Source organism: Hemitrygon akajei, chromosome 3 (assembly GCF_048418815.1).
Source record: "Hemitrygon akajei chromosome 3, sHemAka1.3, whole genome shotgun sequence".
In the NCBI taxonomy this organism is placed as follows: Eukaryota; Metazoa; Chordata; class Chondrichthyes; order Myliobatiformes; family Dasyatidae; genus Hemitrygon; species Hemitrygon akajei.
Window position 1 is genome coordinate 1,873,232 of NC_133126.1, and position 18,943 is coordinate 1,892,174.

Genomic DNA, 18,943 nt, shown 5'->3' on the forward strand with positions numbered 1-18,943 from the left:
CTTATTAACCGTTTTGTTTTCGTTTATTTGGATGACATCCTAATCTTCTCCCACAGTCGTCAGAAACACACCCACCGTGTCCGTCAGGTTCTTCAGAGGCTTTTGGAGAACAAGCTATTTGTTAAGGCAGAGAAGTGCGAGTTCCATACCTGTTCTGTCAGTTTCCTGGGGTACGTCATTGAGAGCGGGCAAGTGAGGGCGGATCCCAAAAAGATACAGGGCAGTGGCAGAGTGGCCAAAACCCACAATGCTCAAACAACTCCAGCGATTTCTGGGGTTCACAAACTTCTACCGTCGCTTCATCAGGGATTACAGCCGGGTGGCAGCGCCTCTTACTCAACTCACCTCTCCTGCGACCCCCTTTTCACTGGACTCCACCTTCTCGGAGCTGTGGAGGCGTTTCACCTCCATCCTGGCCCCATCCTGACCCCGTCCTGACCCATCCTGACCCCATCCTGACCCCATCCTGACCCCCATCCTGGTCCATCCTGACCCCATCCTGACCCCATCCTGACCCCACCCTGACCCCATCCTGGTCCATCCTGACCCACCCTGACCCCATCCTGACCCCATCCTGACCCATCCTGACCCATCCTGACCCCATCCTGACCCATCCTGACCCCACCCTCACCCCATCCTGGTCCATCCTGACCCCATCCTGACCCATCCTGACCCCACTCACCAATTCATTATGGAAGTCAACACCTCTGACTCATCGAGGGAGAAAATGGACAAGGGAGAGCCAGTGGATGTAGTGTACCTGGACTTTCAGAAAGCCTTTGATAAGGTCCCACATAGGAGATTACTGGGCAAAATTAGAGCACATGGTATTGGGGGTAGGGTACTAACATAAATAGAAAATTGGTTGACAGACAGGAAACAAAGAGTGGGGATTAACAGGTCCCTTTCAGAATGGCAGGCAGTGACTAGTGGGGTACTGCAAGGCTCGGTGCTGGGACCAGCAGCTATTTACAATATACATTAATGACTTAGATGAAGGGATTAAAAGTAACATTAGTAAATTTGCAGATAACACAAAGCTGGGTGGCAGTGTGAAATGTGAGGAGGATGTTAGGAGAACGCAGGGTGATTTGGACAAGTTGGGTGAGTGGACAGATGCATGGCAGATGCAGTTTAATGTGGATAAATGTGAGGTTATCCACCTCGGTGGCAGGAACAGGAAGGCAGATTACGATCTAAATGGAGTCAAGTTAGGAAAAGGGGAAGTACAATGAGATCTAGGTGTTCTTGTACATCAGTCACTGAAAGTGAGCATGCAGGTACAGCAGGCAGTGAAGAAAGCTAATGGCATGTTGGCCTTCATGACAAGGGGAGTTGAGTACAGGAGCAAAGAGGTCCTTCTGCAGTTGTACAGGGCCCTGGTGAGACCACACCTGGAGTATTGTGTGCAGTTTTGATCTCCAAATTTGAGGAAGGACATTCTTGTTATTGAGGGAGTGCAGCGTAGGTTCACAAGGTTAATTCCCGGTATGGCGGGACTGTCATATGTTGAAAGATTGGAGCAACTGGGCTTGTATACGCTGAAATTTAGAAGGATGAGAGGGGATCTGATTGAAACATATAAGATTATTAAGGGATTGGACACACACTGGAGGCAGGAAGCATATTCCCGCTGATGGGTGAGTCCAGAACTAGAGGCCACAGTTTAAGAATAAGGGGTAGACCATTTAGAACGGAGTTGAAGAAAAACTTTTTCACTCAGAGAGTTGTGGATCTGTGGAATGCTCTGCCTCAGAAGGCAGTGGAGGTCAGTTCTCTGGATGCTTTCAAGAAAGAGTTAGATAGAGCTCTTAAAGATAGCGGAGTCAAGGGATATGGGGAGAAGGCAGGAATGGGGTACTGATTGTGGATGATCAGCCATGATCACAGTGAATGGCAGTGCTGGCTCAAAGGGCCAAATGGCCTACTCCTGCACCTATTTTCTATTGTCTATTACCTTAAGTCCGTTGGGCATTATTTTTTGCCGGTTTCAAATTCACCCTCACGTATCGTCCTGGTTCCAAGAATGGGAAGCCAGATGCTCTCTCTCGTCAATACGTCTCTGAGGAGGGCCTTCCCAACCCCGAGACCATCCTTCCACCATCCTGTGTGGTGGCTGCCCCCATCTGGGAGATCGAATCCACAGTCAGAGAGGCCCAACGGACTCAACCTGACCCAGGCACTGGACCCCTCAATCACCTCTTCGTGCCAGACACTGTGCGGTTGCAGGTTCTCCTCTGGGGGCACACTTCTCGTTTCGCCTTCCATCCCGGAATCGATCGAACTTTGTCCGTTCTGTAGAGACATTTCTGGTGGCCCACCACGGATGCTGACACTCGCTCCTTCGTCTCTGCCTGTACCGTGTGTGCCTGCGGAAAAGCCTCCCATCGGCCTCCTGCTGGGTTGCTTCGTCCCCTACCTGCCCCTGGCTGCCCTTGGTCTTACATTCCTCTGGATTTCATTATGGGACTACCCCCTTCACATGGGAACACTGCTGTACTCACTGTGGCAGACCAGGTGGAGTACGCCCACAACTCCCTGGTCAGCACAGCCACCGGAATATCTCCCTTTGAATTCTCCCTCGGTTATCAACCCCCTCTGTTTCCTGCCCATGAGGATGACATCGCTGTGCCTTCAGTTCAGGCCCATCTCCGCCGGTGCGGCAAGGTCTGGAAGGATGCACACGCGGCCCTGCTCCGCTCCGCTGACCGCAATCGGAGGATTGCTGATCGTCATCGAATTCCTGCACCCAACTATCGGCCTGGTCAGAAGGTTTGGCTGTCTTCAAAAGACATCCCCCTCAAGAATGAACCCAAGAAACTCACCCCTCGTTACCTCAGACCATTCAAAACTGAGAGCATCATCAGCCCCTCGGTGGTCAGACTCAAACTGCTCAGATCCATGCACATTCATCCCACGTTCCACGTCTCCCAACTGAAACCTGTGTCTGTCAGCCCTTTGTGCCATCCCGCTGAACCGCCCGGGTCATCGACGATCACCCAGATTACACCGTCTGGCGAATACTGGATGTGGGCTGCCGAGGCACCGGTCTTCAGTACCTGGTTGATTGGGAGGGATACGACCCAGAGGAGTGCGCTTGGATTCCTTGATCCTTCATCCTGGGCCCTTCCCTCATCCGAAATTTCCATCGAGACAATCCGGACAAGCCTGGTGGTTCTCCTGGAGGCTCCCATTGTGTGGGGGAGAGGGTACTTTCACGGTTCTGACTATTGATTCCCCATTTTCTCCTAATTCCCTTTGATGGTGGCACACCTGGTGTAAGAACTCTGGCTTTGCACCCACTAGTTGCCAGATCATTGGTGTTGCCAGTGTGGTAATTAACGTTTCACGGCTGCTTAGGATTGTGTGTACCAAGTTTTGCTTCAGTACTGAGATTTACCTGTGAAACTCAGTCTCTTCGAGTCACGATAAGTTTTCTAAGTTCAACTCCATTTCCGAGGTTTACCTGTGTAACTCCGTCTCTCTGTGCTAAGAAAAGTTTTGTCTGCCTTTTCCCTTTCTACGCTCCGTGTCAAGATAAGTTCTGCTTGCCTCCTGCTTTCCTGCACTCCCTCCTGTTTGCCGTTCAACACTCACGCCCACATTGCCTCCTAACTCAACCTCTGTGCGTGTGTCCTGCACTTGGGTTCACCTCGTCTGTTGCAACACCTCCACTCCTTGTACACCATGACCGTCACCTCCCCTCCCCTCCCTGACCAGTCACCTCCCCTCCCCTCCCCTCCCCATACACCCTGACCAGTCACCTCCCCTCCCCTCCCCATACACCCTGACCGTCACCTCCCCTCCCCTCCCTGACCAGTCACCTCCCCTCCCCATACACCCTGACCAGTCACCTCCCCTCCCCTCCCTGACCAGTCACCTCCCCTCCCCTCCCCTCCCTGACCAGTCACCTCCACTCCCCATAAACCCTGACCAGTCACCTCCCCTCCCCTCCCCTCCCCTCCCTGACCAGTCACCTCCACTCCCCATACACCCTGACCAGTCACCTCCCCTCCCCTCCCTGACCAGTCACCTCCCCTCCCCCTCCCCTCCCTGACCAGTCACCTCCCCTCCCCATACACCATGACCGTCACCTCCCCTCCCCTCCCCATAAACCCTGACCAGTCACCTCCCCTCCCCATACACCATGACCGTCACCTCCCCTCCCCTCCCCATACACCCTGACCAGTCACCTCCCCTCCCCGTACACCATGACCGTCACCTCCCCTCCCCATACACCCTGACCAGTCACCTCCCCTCCCCGTACACCCTGACCGTCACCTCCCCTCCCCTCCCCTCCCCATACACCCTGACCAGTCACCTCCCCTCCCCTCCCCATACACCCTGACCAGTCACCTCCCCTCCCCTCCCCTCCCCATACACCCTGACCAGTCACCTCCCCTCCCCTCCCCTCCCCTCCCCTCCCCTCCCCTCCCTGACCAGTCACCTCCCCTCCCCTCCCCTCCCCTCCCCTCCCCTCCCTGACCAGTCACCTCCCCTCCCCATACACCATGACCGTCACCTCCCCTCCCCTCCCCATACACCCTGACCAGTCACCTCCCCTCCCCGTACACCATGACCGTCACCTCCCCTCCCCATACACCCTGACCAGTCACCTCCCCTCCCCTCCCCTCCCCTCCCCTCCCCTCCCTGACCAGTCACCTCCCCTCCCCTCCCCTCCCCTCCCCTCCCCTCCCCTCCCCTCCCTGACCAGTCACCTCCCCTCCCCATACACCATGACCGTCACCTCCCCTCCCCTCCCCATACACCCTGACCAGTCACCTCCCCTCCCCGTACACCATGACCGTCACCTCCCCTCCCCATACACCCTGACCAGTCACCTCCCCTCCCCGTACACCATGACCGTCACCTCCCCTCCCCATACACCCTGACCAGTCACCTCCACTCCTTGTACACCATGACCGTCACCTCCCCTCCCCTCCCCGACCAGTCACCTCCACTCCCCTCCCTGACCAGTCACCTCCCCTCCCCATACACCCTGACCAGTCACCTCCCCTCCCCTCCCCTCCCTGACCAGTCACCTCCACTCCCCTCCCCTCCCTGACCAGTCACCTCCCCTCCCCTCCCCTCCCTGACCAGTCACCTCCCCTCCCCTCCCCTCCCCATACACCCTGACCGTCACCTCCCCTCCCCATACACCCTGACCAGTCACCTCCCCTCCCCTCCCCATACACCCTGACCAGTCACCTCCCCTCCCCTCCCCTCCCCTCCCTGACCAGTCACCTCCCCTCCCCTCCCCTCCCCTCCCTGACCAGTCACCTCCCCTCCCCTCCCCATACACCCTGACCAGTCACCTCCCCTCCCCTCCCCTCCCCTCCCTGACCAGTCACCTCCCCTCCCCTCCCCTCCCCTCCCTGACCAGTCACCTCCCCTCCCCTCCCCATACACCCTGACCGTCACCTCCCCTCCCCATACACCCTGTCCAGTCACCTCCCCTCCCCTCCCCTCCCCATACACCCTGTCCAGTCACCTCCCCTCCCCTCCCCTCCCCGTACACCCTGACCGTCACCGCCCCTCCCCTCCCCTCCCCTCCCCTCCCTGACCAGTCACCTCCCCTCCCCCTCCCTGACCAGTCACCTCCCCTCCCCTCCCCTCCCCTGACCAGTCACCTCCACTCCCCTCCCCTCCCTGACCAGTCACCTCCCCTCCCCTCCCCTCCCCATACACCCTGACCGTCACCTCCCCTCCCCGTACACCCTGACCGTCACCGCCCCTCCCCTCCCCTCCCCCTCCCCTCCCTGACCAGTCACCTCCCCTCCCCTCCCCTCCCCATACACCCTGACCAGTCACCTCCCCATACACCATGACCGTCACCTCCCCTCCCCGTACAGCCTGACCAGTCACCTCCCCATACACCATGACCGTCACCTCCCCTCCCCATACACCCTGACCGTCACTCCCCTCCCCTCCCCTCCCAGTACACCCTGACCAGTCACCTCCCCTCCCCATACACCCTGACCAGTCACCTCCCCTCCCCATACACCATGACTGTCACCTCCCCTCCCCTCCCCTCCCCATACACCCTGACCAGTTACCTCCCCTCCCCTCCCCTCCCCTCCCCATACACCATGACTGTCACCTCCCCTCCCCTCCCCTCCCCTCCCCATACACCATGACTGTCACCTCCCCTCCCCATACACCATGACTGTCACCTCCCCTCCCCTCCCCTCCCCTCCCCATACACCATGACTGTCACCTCCCCTCCCCTCCCCTCCCCTCCCCTCCCCATACACCATGACTGTCACCTCCCCTCCCCTCCCCTCCCCTCCCCCTCCCCTCCCCTCCCCATACACCATGACTGTCACCTCCCCTCCCCTCCCCTCCCCTCCCCATACACCATGACTGTCACCTCCCCTCCCCTCCCCTCCCCTCCCCATACACCATGACTGTCACCTCCCCTCCCCTCCCCTCCCCTCCCCATACACCATGACTGTCACCTCCCCTCCCCTCCCCTCCCCTCCCCTCCCCATACACCATGACTGTCACCTCCCCTCCCCCTCCCCTCCCCTCCCCATACACCATGACTGTCACCTCCCCTCCCCTCCCCTCCCCTCCCCATACACCATGACTGTCACCTCCCCTCCCCTCCCCTCCCCTCCCCATACACCATGACTGTCACCTCCCCTCCCCTCCCCTCCCCTCCCCATACACCATGACTGTCACCTCCCCTCCCCTCCCCTCCCCTCCCCTCCCCATACACCATGACTGTCACCTCCCCTCCCCATACACCCTGACCGTCACCTCCCCTCCCCTCCCCTCCCCTCCCCATACACCCTGACCGTCACCTCCCCTCCCCTCCCCTCCCCTCCCCATACACCATGACTGTCACCTCCCCTCCCCTCCCCTCCCCTCCCCATACACCATGACTGTCACCTCCCCTCCCCTCCCCTCCCCTCCCCTCCCCATACACCATGACTGTCACCTCCCCTCCCCATACACCATGACTGTCACCTCCCCTCCCCTCCCCTCCCCTCCCCATACACCATGACCTTCACCTCCCCTCCCCATACACCATGACCGTCACCTCCCCTCCCCTCCCTATACACCCTGACCGTCACCTCCCCTCCCCTCCCCATACACCATGACTGTCACCTCCCCTCCCCTCCCCTCCCCATACACCATGACCGTCACCTCCCCTCCCCTCCCCATACACCATGACCAGTCACCTCCCCTCCCCTCCCCTCCCCATACACCCTGACCGTCACCTCCCCTCCCCTCCCCATACACCCTGACCAGTCACCTCCCCTCCCCTCCCCTCCCCATACACCATGACTGTCACCTCCCCTCCCCTCCCCTCCCCTCCCCTCCCCTCCCCATACACCATGACTGTCACCTCCCCTCACCTCCCCTCCCCTCCCCTCCCCTCCCCATACACCATGACTGTCACCTCCCCTCCCCTCCCCTCCCCTCCCCTCCCCATACACCATGACTGTCACCTCCCCTCCCCTCCCCTCCCCTCCCCTCCCCATACACCATGACTGTCACCTCCCCTCCCCTCCCCTCCCCTCCCCTCCCCATACACCATGACTGTCACCTCCCCTCCCCTCCCCTCCCCTCCCCATACACCATGACTGTCACCTCCCCTCCCCTCCCCTCCCCTCCCCATACACCATGACTGTCACCTCCCCTCCCCTCCCCATACACCCTGACCGTCACCTCCCCTCCCCATACACCCTGACCAGTCACCTCCCCTCCCCTCCCCTCCCCATACACCATGACTGTCACCTCCCCTCCCCTCCCCTCCCCTCCCCATACACCCTGACCGTCACCTCCCCTCCCCTCCCCTCCCCTCCCCATACACCATGACTGTCACCTCCCCTCCCCTCCCCTCCCCTCCCCTCCCCATACACCATGACTGTCACCTCCCCTCCCCTCCCCTCCCCTCCCCATACACCCTGACCGTCACCTCCCCTCCCCTCCCCTCCCCTCCCCATACACCATGACTGTCACCTCCCCTCCCCTCCCCTCCCCTCCCCATACACCATGACTGTCACCTCCCCTCCCCTCCCCATACACCCTGACCGTCACCTCCCCTCCCCATACACCATGACCGTCACCTCCCCTCCCCTCCCTATACACCCTGACCGTCACCTCCCCTCCCCTCCCTATACACCCTGACCGTCACCTCCCCTCCCCTCCCTATACACCCTGACCGTCACCTCCCCTCCCCATACACCATGACTGTCACCTCCCCTCCCCTCCCCATACACCCTGACCGTCACCTCCCCTCCCCATACACCATGACCGTCACCTCCCCTCCCCTCCCTATACACCCTGACCGTCACCTCCCCTCCCCTCCCTATACACCCTGACCGTCACCTCCCCTCCCCTCCCTATACACCCTGACCGTCACCTCCCCTCCCCATACACCATGACCGTCACCTCCCCTCCCCTCCCTATACACCCTGACCGTCACCTCCCCTCCCCTCCCCATACACCATGACTGTCACCTCCCCTCCCCTCCCCTCCCCATACACCATGACCGTCACCTCCCCTCCCCTCCCCATACACCATGACCAGTCACCTCCCCTCCCCTCCCCTCCCCATACACCATGACTGTCACCTCCCCTCCCCTCCCCTCCCCTCCCCTCCCCTCCCCATACACCATGACTGTCACCTCCCCTCACCTCCCCTCCCCTCCCCTCCCCTCCCCATACACCATGACTGTCACCTCCCCTCCCCTCCCCTCCCCTCCCCATACACCATGACTGTCACCTCCCCTCCCCTCCCCTCCCCTCCCCTCCCCATACACCATGACTGTCACCTCCCCTCACCTCCCCTCCCCTCCCCTCCCCTCCCCATACACCATGACTGTCACCTCCCCTCCCCTCCCCATACACCCTGACCAGTCACCTCCCCTCCCCTCCCCTCCCCTCCCCTCCCCATACACCATGACTGTCACCTCCCCTCCCCATACACCCTGACCGTCACCTCCCCTCCCCTCCCCTCCCCTCCCCATACACCATGACCTTCACCTCCCCTCCCCATACACCATGACCGTCACCTCCCCTCTCCGTACAGCTTGACCCTCCCCTCCCCTCCCCATACACCCTGACCGTCACCTCCCCTCCCCTCCCCATACACCCTGACCGTCACCTCCCCTCCCCATACACCCTGACCGTCACCTCCCCTCCCCAACCCGACCAGTCACCTCCCCTCCCCTCCCTATACACCATGACCATCACCTCCCCTCCACTCCCCTCCCCTCCCCTCCCCTCCCCATACACCATGACCTTCACCTCCCCTCCCCATACACCATGACCGTCACCTCCCCTCTCCGTACAGCTTGACCCTCCCCTCCCCTCCCCATACACCCTGACCGTCACCTCCCCTCCCCTCCCCATACACCCTGACCGTCACCTCCCCTCCCCATACACCCTGACCGTCACCTCCCCTCCCCAACCCGACCAGTCACCTCCCCTCCCCTCCCTATACACCATGACCATCACCTCCCCTCCACTCCCCTCCCCTCCCCTCCCCTCCCCATACACCCTGACCAGTCACCTCCCCTCCCCTCCCCATACACCCTGACCAGTCACCTCCCCTCCCCTCCCTGACCAGTCACCTCCCCTCCCCTCCCCTCCCTGACCAGTCACCTCCACTCCCCATACACCCTGACCAGTCACCTCCCCTCCCCTCCCTGACCAGTCACCTCCCCTCCCCTCCCTATACACCATGACCATCACCTCCCCTCCCCTCCCCTCCCTGACCAGTCACATCCCCTCCCCTCCCCTCCCCATACACCCTGACCGTCACTCCCCTCCCCTCCCCTCCCCTCCCCATACACCATGACCGTCACCTCCCCTCCCCTCCCCATACACCCTGACCAGTCACCTCCCCTCCCCATACACCATGACCGTCTCTTCCCCTCCCCTCCACTCCCCTCCCCATACACCATGACCGTCTCCTCCCCTCCCCTCCACTCCCCTCCCCGTACACCCTGACCAGTCACCTCCCCTCCCCATACACCCTGACCGTCACCTCCCCTCCCCTCCCCATACACCATGACCATTCACCTCCCCTCCCCATACACCCTGACCAGTCACCTCCCCTCCCCATACACCCTGACCGTCACCTCCCCTCCCCTCCCCATACACCATGACCGTTACCTCCCCTCCCATCCCCTCCCCGTACACCCTGACCAGTCACCTCCCCTCCCCTCCCCGTACACCCTGACCGTCACCTCCACTCCCCATACACCCTGACCAGTCACCTCCCCTCCCCATACACCCTGACCGTCACCTCCCCTCCCCTCCCCTCCCTGACCAGTCACCTCCCCTCCCCTCCCCATACACCCTGACCTTCACCTCCCCTCCCCTCCCCATACACCCTGACCAGTCACCTCACCTCCCCTCCCCTCCCCATACACCCTGACCGTCACCTCCCCTCCCCTCCCCATACACCCTGACCGTCACCTCCCCTCCCCTCCCCTCCCCATACACCATGACTGTCACCTCCCCTCCCCTCCCCATACACCATGACCAGTCACCTCCACTCCCCTCCCCTCCCCATACACCCTGACCAGTCACCTCCCCTCCCTATACAACCTGACCGTCACCTCCCCTCCCCATACACCCTGACCGTCACCTCCACTCCCCTCCCCATACACCATGACCAGTCACCTCCTCTCCCCTCCCCATACACCCTGACCAGTCACCTCCCCTCCCCTCCCCTCCCTGACCAGTCACCTCCCCTCCCCATACACCCTGACCAGTCACCTCCCCTCCCCATACACCCTGACCAGTCACCTCCCCTCCCTATACAACCTGACCGTCACCTCCCCTCCCCATACACCCTGACCGTCACCTCCACTCCCCTCCCCATACACCATGACCAGTCACCTCCTCTCCCCTCCCCATACACCCTGACCAGTCACCTCCCCTCCCCTCCCCATACACCCTGACCAGTCACCTCCCCTCCCCTCCCCATACACCATGACCAGTCACCTCCCCTCCCCTCCCTATACACCCTGACCGTCACCTCCCCTCCCCATACACCCTGACCGTCACCTCCCCTCCCCATACACCCTGACCAGTCACCTCCCCTCCCCTCCCCATACACCCTGACCGTCACCTCCCCTCTCCATACACCCTGACCAGTCACCTCCTCTCCCCTCCCCATACACCCTGACCAGTCACCTCCCCTCCCCTCCCCATACACCCTGACCAGTCACCTCCCCTCCCTATACACCCTGACCGTCACCTCCCCTCCCCATACACCCTGACCGTCACCTCCCCTCTCCATACACCCTGACCAGTCACCTCCCCTCCCCTCCCCATACACCCTGACCGTCACCTCCCCTCCCCATACACCCTGACCAGTCACCTCCTCTCCCCTCCCCATACACCCTGACCAGTCACCTCCCCTCCCCTCTCCATACACCCTGACCAGTCACCTCCTCTCCCCTCCCCATACACCCTGACCAGTCACCTCCTCTCCCCTCCCCATACACCCTGACCAGTCACCTCCCCTCCCCTCCCCATACACCCTGACCAGTCACCTCCCCTCCCCTCCCCATACACCCTGACTGTCACCTCCCCTCCCCATACACCCTGACCAGTCACCTCCCCTCCCCTCCCCATACACCCTGACCAGTCACCTCCCCTCCCCTCTCCATACACCCTGACCAGTCACCTCCTCTCCCCTCCCCATACACCCTGACCAGTCACCTCCCCTCCCCTCTCCATACACCCTGACCAGTCACCTCCTCTCCCCTCCCCATACACCCTGACCAGTCACCTCCTCTCCCCTCCCCATACACCCTGACCAGTCACCTCCTCTCCCCTCCCCATACACCCTGACCAGTCACCTCCCCTCCCCTCCCCATACACCCTGACCAGTCACCTCCCCTCCCCTCTCCATACACCCTGACCAGTCACCTCCTCTCCCCTCCCCATACACCCTGACCAGTCACCTCCTCTCCCCTCCCCATACACCCTGACCAGTCACCTCCTCTCCCCTCCCCATACACCCTGACCAGTCACCTCCTCTCCCCTCCCCATACACCCTGACCAGTCACCTCCTCTCCCCTCCCCATACACCCTGACCAGTCACCTCCTCTCCCCTCCCCATACACCCTGACCAGTCACCTCCTCTCCCCTCCCCATACACCCTGACCAGTCACCTCCTCTCCCCTCCCCATACACCCTGACCAGTCACCTCCTCTCCCCTCCCCATACACCCTGACCAGTCACCTCCTCTCCCCTCCCCATACACCCTGACCAGTCACCTCCTCTCCCCTCCCCATACACCCTGACCAGTCACCTCCTCTCCCCTCCCCATACACCCTGACCAGTCACCTCCTCTCCCCTCCCCATACACCCTGACCAGTCACCTCCCCTCCCCTCCCCATACACCCTGACCAGTCACCTCCCCTCCCCTCCCCATACACCCTGACCGTCACCTCCCCTCCCCATACACCCTGACAGTCACCTCCCCTCCCCTCCCCTCCCCGTACACCCTGACCAGTCACCTCCCCTCCCCTCCCCTCCCCTCCCCTCCCTGACCAGTCACCTCCCCTCCCCTCCCCTCCCCTCCCCTCCCTGACCAGTCACCTCCCCTCCCCATACACCCTGACCGTCACCTCCCCTCCCCTCCCCTCCCCTCCCTGACCAGTCACCTCCCCTCCCCTCTCCATACACCCTGACCAGTCACCTCCTCTCCCCTCCCCATACACCCTGACCAGTCACCTCCTCTCCCCTCCCCATACACCCTGACCAGTCACCTCCTCTCCCCTCCCCATACACCCTGACCGTCACCTCCCCTCCCCTCCCCTCCCCTCCCTGACCAGTCACCTCCCCTCCCCTCCCCTCCCCTCCCTGACCAGTCACCTCCCCTCCCCTCCCCATACACCCTGACCGTCACCTCCCCTCCCCATACACCCTGACCAGTCACCTCCCCTCCCCATACACCCTGACCGTCACCTCCCCTCCCCTCCCCTCCCCTCCCTGACCAGTCACCTCCCCTCCCCTCCCCTCCCCTCCCTGACCAGTCACCTCCCCTCCCCTCCCCATACACCCTGACCAGTCACCTCCCCTCCCCTCCCCATACACCATGACCGTCACCTCCCCTCCCCTCCCCTCCCCTCCCTGACCGTCACCTCCACTCCCCTCCCCTCCCCATACACCATGACCGTCACCTCCCCTCCCCTCCCCTCCCCATACACCATGACCGTCACCTCCCCTCCCCTCCCCTCCCCTCCCTGACCGTCACCTCCACTCCCCTCCCCTCCCCATACACCATGACCGTCACCTCCCCTCCCCTCCCCTCCCCTCCCTGACCGTCACCTCCACTCCCCTCCCCTCCCCATACACCCTGACCAGTCACCTCCCCTCCCCTCCCCGTACACCATGACCAGTCACCTCCCCTCCCCTCCCCTCCCCATACACCATGACCAGTCACCTCCCCTCCCCTCCCCATACACCCTGACTGTCACCTCCCCTCCCCTCCCCTCCCCATACACCCTGACCAGTCACCTCCCCTCCCCTCCCCTCCCCTCCCTGACCAGTCACCTCCCCTCCCCTCCCCATACACACTGACCAGTCACCTCCCCTCCCCTCCCCTCCCCTCCCCATACACCCTGACCGTCACCTCCCCTCCCCATACACCCTGACCGTCACCTCCCCTCCCCTCCCCTCCCCTCCCCATACACCCATACACCCTGACCGTCACCTCCCCTCCCCTCCCCTCCCCTCCCCATACACCCTGACCAGTCACCTCCCCTCCCCTCCCCATACACCATGACCAGTCACCTCCCCTCCCCATACACCCTGACCGTCACCTCCCCTCCCCTCCCCTCCCCTCCCCATACACCCTGACCAGTCACCTCCCCTCCCCTCCCCATACACCATGACCAGTCACCTCCCCTCCCCTCCCCATACACCATGACCGTCACCTCCCCTCCCCTCCCCTCCCCATACACCCTGACCGTCACCTCCCCTCCCCTCCCCTCCCCATACACCCTGACCAGTCACCTCCCCTCCCCTCCCCTCCCCTCCCCATACACCCTGACCAGTCACCTCCCCTCCCCTCCCCTCCCCTCCCCATACACCCTGACCGTCACCTCCCCTCCCCTCCCCTCCCCTCCCCATACACCATGACCAGTCACCTCCCCTCCCCTCCCCTCCCCTCCCCATACACCCTGACCGTCACCTCCCCTCCCCATACACCCTGACCGTCACCTCCCCTCCCCTCCCCTCCCCTCCCCATACACCATGACCAGTCACCTCCCCTCCCCTCCCCTCCCCTCCCCATACACCATGACCGTCACCTCCCCTCCCCTCCCCTCCCCTCCCCATACACCATGACTGTCACCTCCCCTCCCCTCCCCTCCCCTCCCCATACACCCTGACCAGTCACCTCCCCTCCCCTCCCCTCCCCTCCCCTCCCCATACACCATGACTGTCACCTCCCCTCCCCTCCCCTCCCCTCCCCATACACCCTGACCGTCACCTCCCCTCCCCTCCCCTCCCCTCCCCATACACCATGACTGTCACCTCCCCTCCCCTCCCCTCCCCTCCCCTCCCCATACACCCTGACCAGTCACCTCCCCTCCCCTCCCCTCCCCTCCCCATACACCATGACTGTCACCTCCCCTCCCCTCCCCTCCCCTCCCCTCCCCTCCCCATACACCATGACCGTCACCTCCCCTCCCCTCCCCTCCCCTCCCCGTACACCCTGACCGTCACCTCCCCTCCCCTCCCCTCCCCTCCCCTCCCCTCCCCATACACCCTGACCGTCACCTCCCCTCCCCTCCCCTCCCCATACACCCTGACCGTCACCTCCCCTCCCCTCCCCATACACCCTGACCAGTCACCTCCCCTCCCCTCCCCATACACCCTGACCAGTCACCTCCCCTCCCCTCCCCGTACACCCTGACCAGTCACCTCCCCTCCCCTCCCCATACACCCTGACCGTCACCTCCCCTCCCCTCCCCTCCCCTCCCCGTACACCATGACCGTCACCTCCCCTCCCCTCCCCTCCCCTCCCCATACACCCTGACCGTCACCTCCCCTCCCCTCCCCTCCCCATACACCATGACCGTCACCTCCCCTCCCCTCCCCTCCCCGTACACCCTGACCAGTCACCTCCCCTCCCCTCCCCATACACCCTGACCGTCACCTCCCCTCCCCTCCCCTCCCCTCCCCGTACACCATGACCGTCACCTCCCCTCCCCTCCCCTCCCCTCCCCATACACCCTGACCGTCACCTCCCCTCCCCTCCCCTCCCCATACACCCTGACCAGTCACCTCCCCTCCCCATACACCCTGACCAGTCACCTCCCCTCCCCTCCCCATACACCATGACCGTCACCTCCCCTCCCCTCCCCTCCCCATACACCCTGACCAGTCACCTCCCCTCCCCTCCCCATACACCATGACCAGTCACCTCCCCTCCCCTCCCCTCCCCATACACCATGACCGTCACCTCCCCTCCCCTCCCCTCCCCGTACACCCTGACCAGTCACCTCCCCTCCCCTCCCCTCCCCTCCCCATACACCATGACCAGTCACCTCCCCTCCCCTCCCCTCCCCGTACACCCTGACCAGTCACCTCCCCTCCCCTCCCCTCCCCTCCCCCATACACCATGACCAGTCACCTCCCCTCCCCTCCCCTCCCCGTACACCCTGACCAGTCACCTCCCCTCCCCTCCCCTCCCCATACACCATGACCAGTCACCTCCCCTCCCCTCCCCGTACACCCTGACCAGTCACCTCCCCTCCCCTCCCCTCCCCATACACCATGACCAGTCACCTCCCCTCCCCTCCCCATACACCCTGACCAGTCACCTCCCCTCCCCTCCCCGTACACCCTGACCAGTCACCTCCCCTCCCCTCCCCATACACCATGACCAGTCACCTCCCCTCCCCTCCCCATACACCCTGACCAGTCACCTCCCCTCCCCTCCCCATACACCCTGACCAGTCACCTCCCCTCCCCTCCCCATACACCATGACCAGTCACCTCCCCTCCCCTCCCCATACACCCTGACCAGTCACCTCCCCTCCCCTCCCCTCCCCATACACCCTGACCAGTCACCTCCCCTCCCCTCCCCTCCCCATACACCCTGACCAGTCACCTCCCCTCCCCTCCCCATACACCCTGACCAGTCACCTCCCCTCCCCTCCCCATACACCCTGACCAGTCACCTCCCCTCCCCTCCCCTCCCCGTACACCCTGACCAGTCACCTCCCCTCCCCTCCCCTCCCCATACACCATGACCAGTCACCTCCCCTCCCCTCCCCTCCCCATACACCCTGACCAGTCACCTCCCCTCCCCTCCCCATACACCATGACTGTCACCTCCCCTCCCCTCCCCGTACACCATGACAGTCACCTCCCCTCCCCTCCCCATACACCATGACTGTCACCTCCCCTCCCAACACCCTGACCAGTCACCTCCCCTCCCCTCCCCATACACCCTGACCAGTCACCTCCCCTCCCCTCCCCTCCCCGTACACCATGACCAGTCACCTCCCCTCCCCTCCCCTCCCCGTACACCATGACCAGTCACCTCCCCTCCCCTCCCCTCCCCGTACACCATGACCAGTCACCTCCCCTCCCCTCCCCTCCCCGTACACCATGACCAGTCACCTCCCCTCCCCTCCCTCCCCATACACCCTGACCAGTCACCTCCCCTCCCCTCCCCTCCCCATACACCCTGACCAGTCACCTCCCCTCCCCTCCCCTCCCCGTACACCATGACCAGTCACCTCCCCTCCCCTCCCCTCCCCGTACACCATGACCAGTCACCTCCCCTCCCCTCCCCTCCCCATACACCCTGACCAGTCACCTCCCCTCCCCCTCCCCTCCCCGTACACCATGACCAGTCACCTCCCCTCCCCTCCCCTCCCCATACACCATGACCAGTCACCTCCCCTCCCCTCCCCTCCCCATACACCCTGACCAGTCACCTCCCCTCCCCTCCCCATACACCCTGACCAGTCACCTCCCCTCCCCATACACCATGACCAGTCACCTCCCCTCCCCTCCCCTCCCCGTACACCATGACCAGTCACCTCCCCTCCCCTCCCCGTACACCATGACCAGTCACCTCCCCTCCCCTCCCCTCCCCATACACCATGACCAGTCACCTCCCCTCCCCTCCCCATACACCCTGACCGTCACCTCCCCTCCCCATACACCATGACTGTCACCTCCCCTCCCCTCCCCTCCCCTCCCCATACACCATGACTGTCACCTCCCCTCCCCTCCCCTCCCCATACACCATGACTGTCACCTCCCCTCCCCATACACCCTGACCGTCACCTCCCCTCCCCTCCCCTCCCCATACACCCTGACCGTCACCTCCCCTCCCCATACACCATGACCGTCACCTCCCCTCACCTCCCCTCCCCATACACCATGACTGTCACCTCCCCTCCCCTCCCCTCCCCTCCCCATACACCCTGACCAGTCACCTCCCCTCCCCATACACCCTGACCGTCACCTCCCCTCCCCTCCCCATACACCCTGACCGTCACCTCCCCTCCCCCATACACCCTGACCGTCACCTCCCCTCCCCATACACCATGACCAGTCACCTCCCCTCCCCATACACCATGACCGTCACCTCCCCTCCCCATACACCCTGACCGTCACCTCCCCTCCCCTCCCCTCCCCATACACCCTGACCAGTCACCTCCCCTCCCCTCCCCTCCCCATACACCATGACTGTCACCTCCCCTCCCCTCCCCTCCCCATACACCATGACTGTCACCTCCCCTCCCCTCCCCTCCCCTCCCCATACACCATGACTGTCACCTCCCCTCCCCTCCCCTCCCCTCCCCATACACCATGACTGCCACCTCCCCTCCCCATACACCATGACTGTCACCTCCCCTCCCCTCCCCTCCCCTCCCCATACACCATGACTGTCACCTCCCCTCCCCTCCCCTCCCCTCCCTGACCAGTCACCTCCCCTCCCCTCCCCTCCCCATACACCATGACTGTCACCTCCCCTCCCCTCCCCTCCCCTCCCTGACCAGTCACCTCCCCTCCCCTCCCCTCCCCATACACCATGACTGTCACCTCCCCTCCCCATACACCATGACTGTCACCTCCCCTCCCCTCCCCTCCCCTCCCCCATACACCCTGACTGTCACCTCCCCTCCCCTCCCCTCCCCTCCCCTCCCCATACACCATGACTGTCACCTCCCCTCCCCTCCCCTCCCCTCCCCATACACCATGACTGTCACCTCCCCTCCCCATACACCCTGACCGTCACCTCCCCTCCCCTCCCCTCCCCTCCCCATACACCATGACTGTCACCTCCCCTCCCCTCCCCTCCCCATACACCATGACCTTCACCTCCCCTCCCCTCCCCTCCCCTCCCCATACACCATGACCTTCACCTCCCCTCCCCTCCCCTCCCCTCCCCATACACCATGACCTTCACCTCCCCTCCCCTCCCCTCCCCTCCCCATACACCATGACTGTCACCTCCCCTCCCCTCCCCTCCCCTCCCCATACACCATGACCGTCACCTCCCCTCTCCGTACAGCTTGACCCTCCCCTCCCCTCCCCGTACACCCTGACCAGTCACCTCCCCTCCCCATACACCCTGACCGTCACCTCCCCTCCCCTCCCCATACACCCTGACCGTCACCTCCCCTCCCCATACACCCTGACCAGTCACCTCCCCTCCCCATACACCCTGACCGTCACCTCCCCTCCCCGTACACCCTGACCGTCACCTCCCCTCCCCTCCCCTCCCCTCCCCTCCCCGTACACCCTGACCAGTCACCTCCCCTCCCCTCCCCTCCCCTCCCCTCCCCGTACACCTTGACCGTCACCTCCCCTCCCCTCCCCATACACGATGACCAGTCACCTCCCCTCCCCTCCCCTCCCCATACACCATGACCGTCACCTCTCCTCCCCTCCCCATACACCCTGACCAGTCACCTCCCCTCCCCTCCCCATAC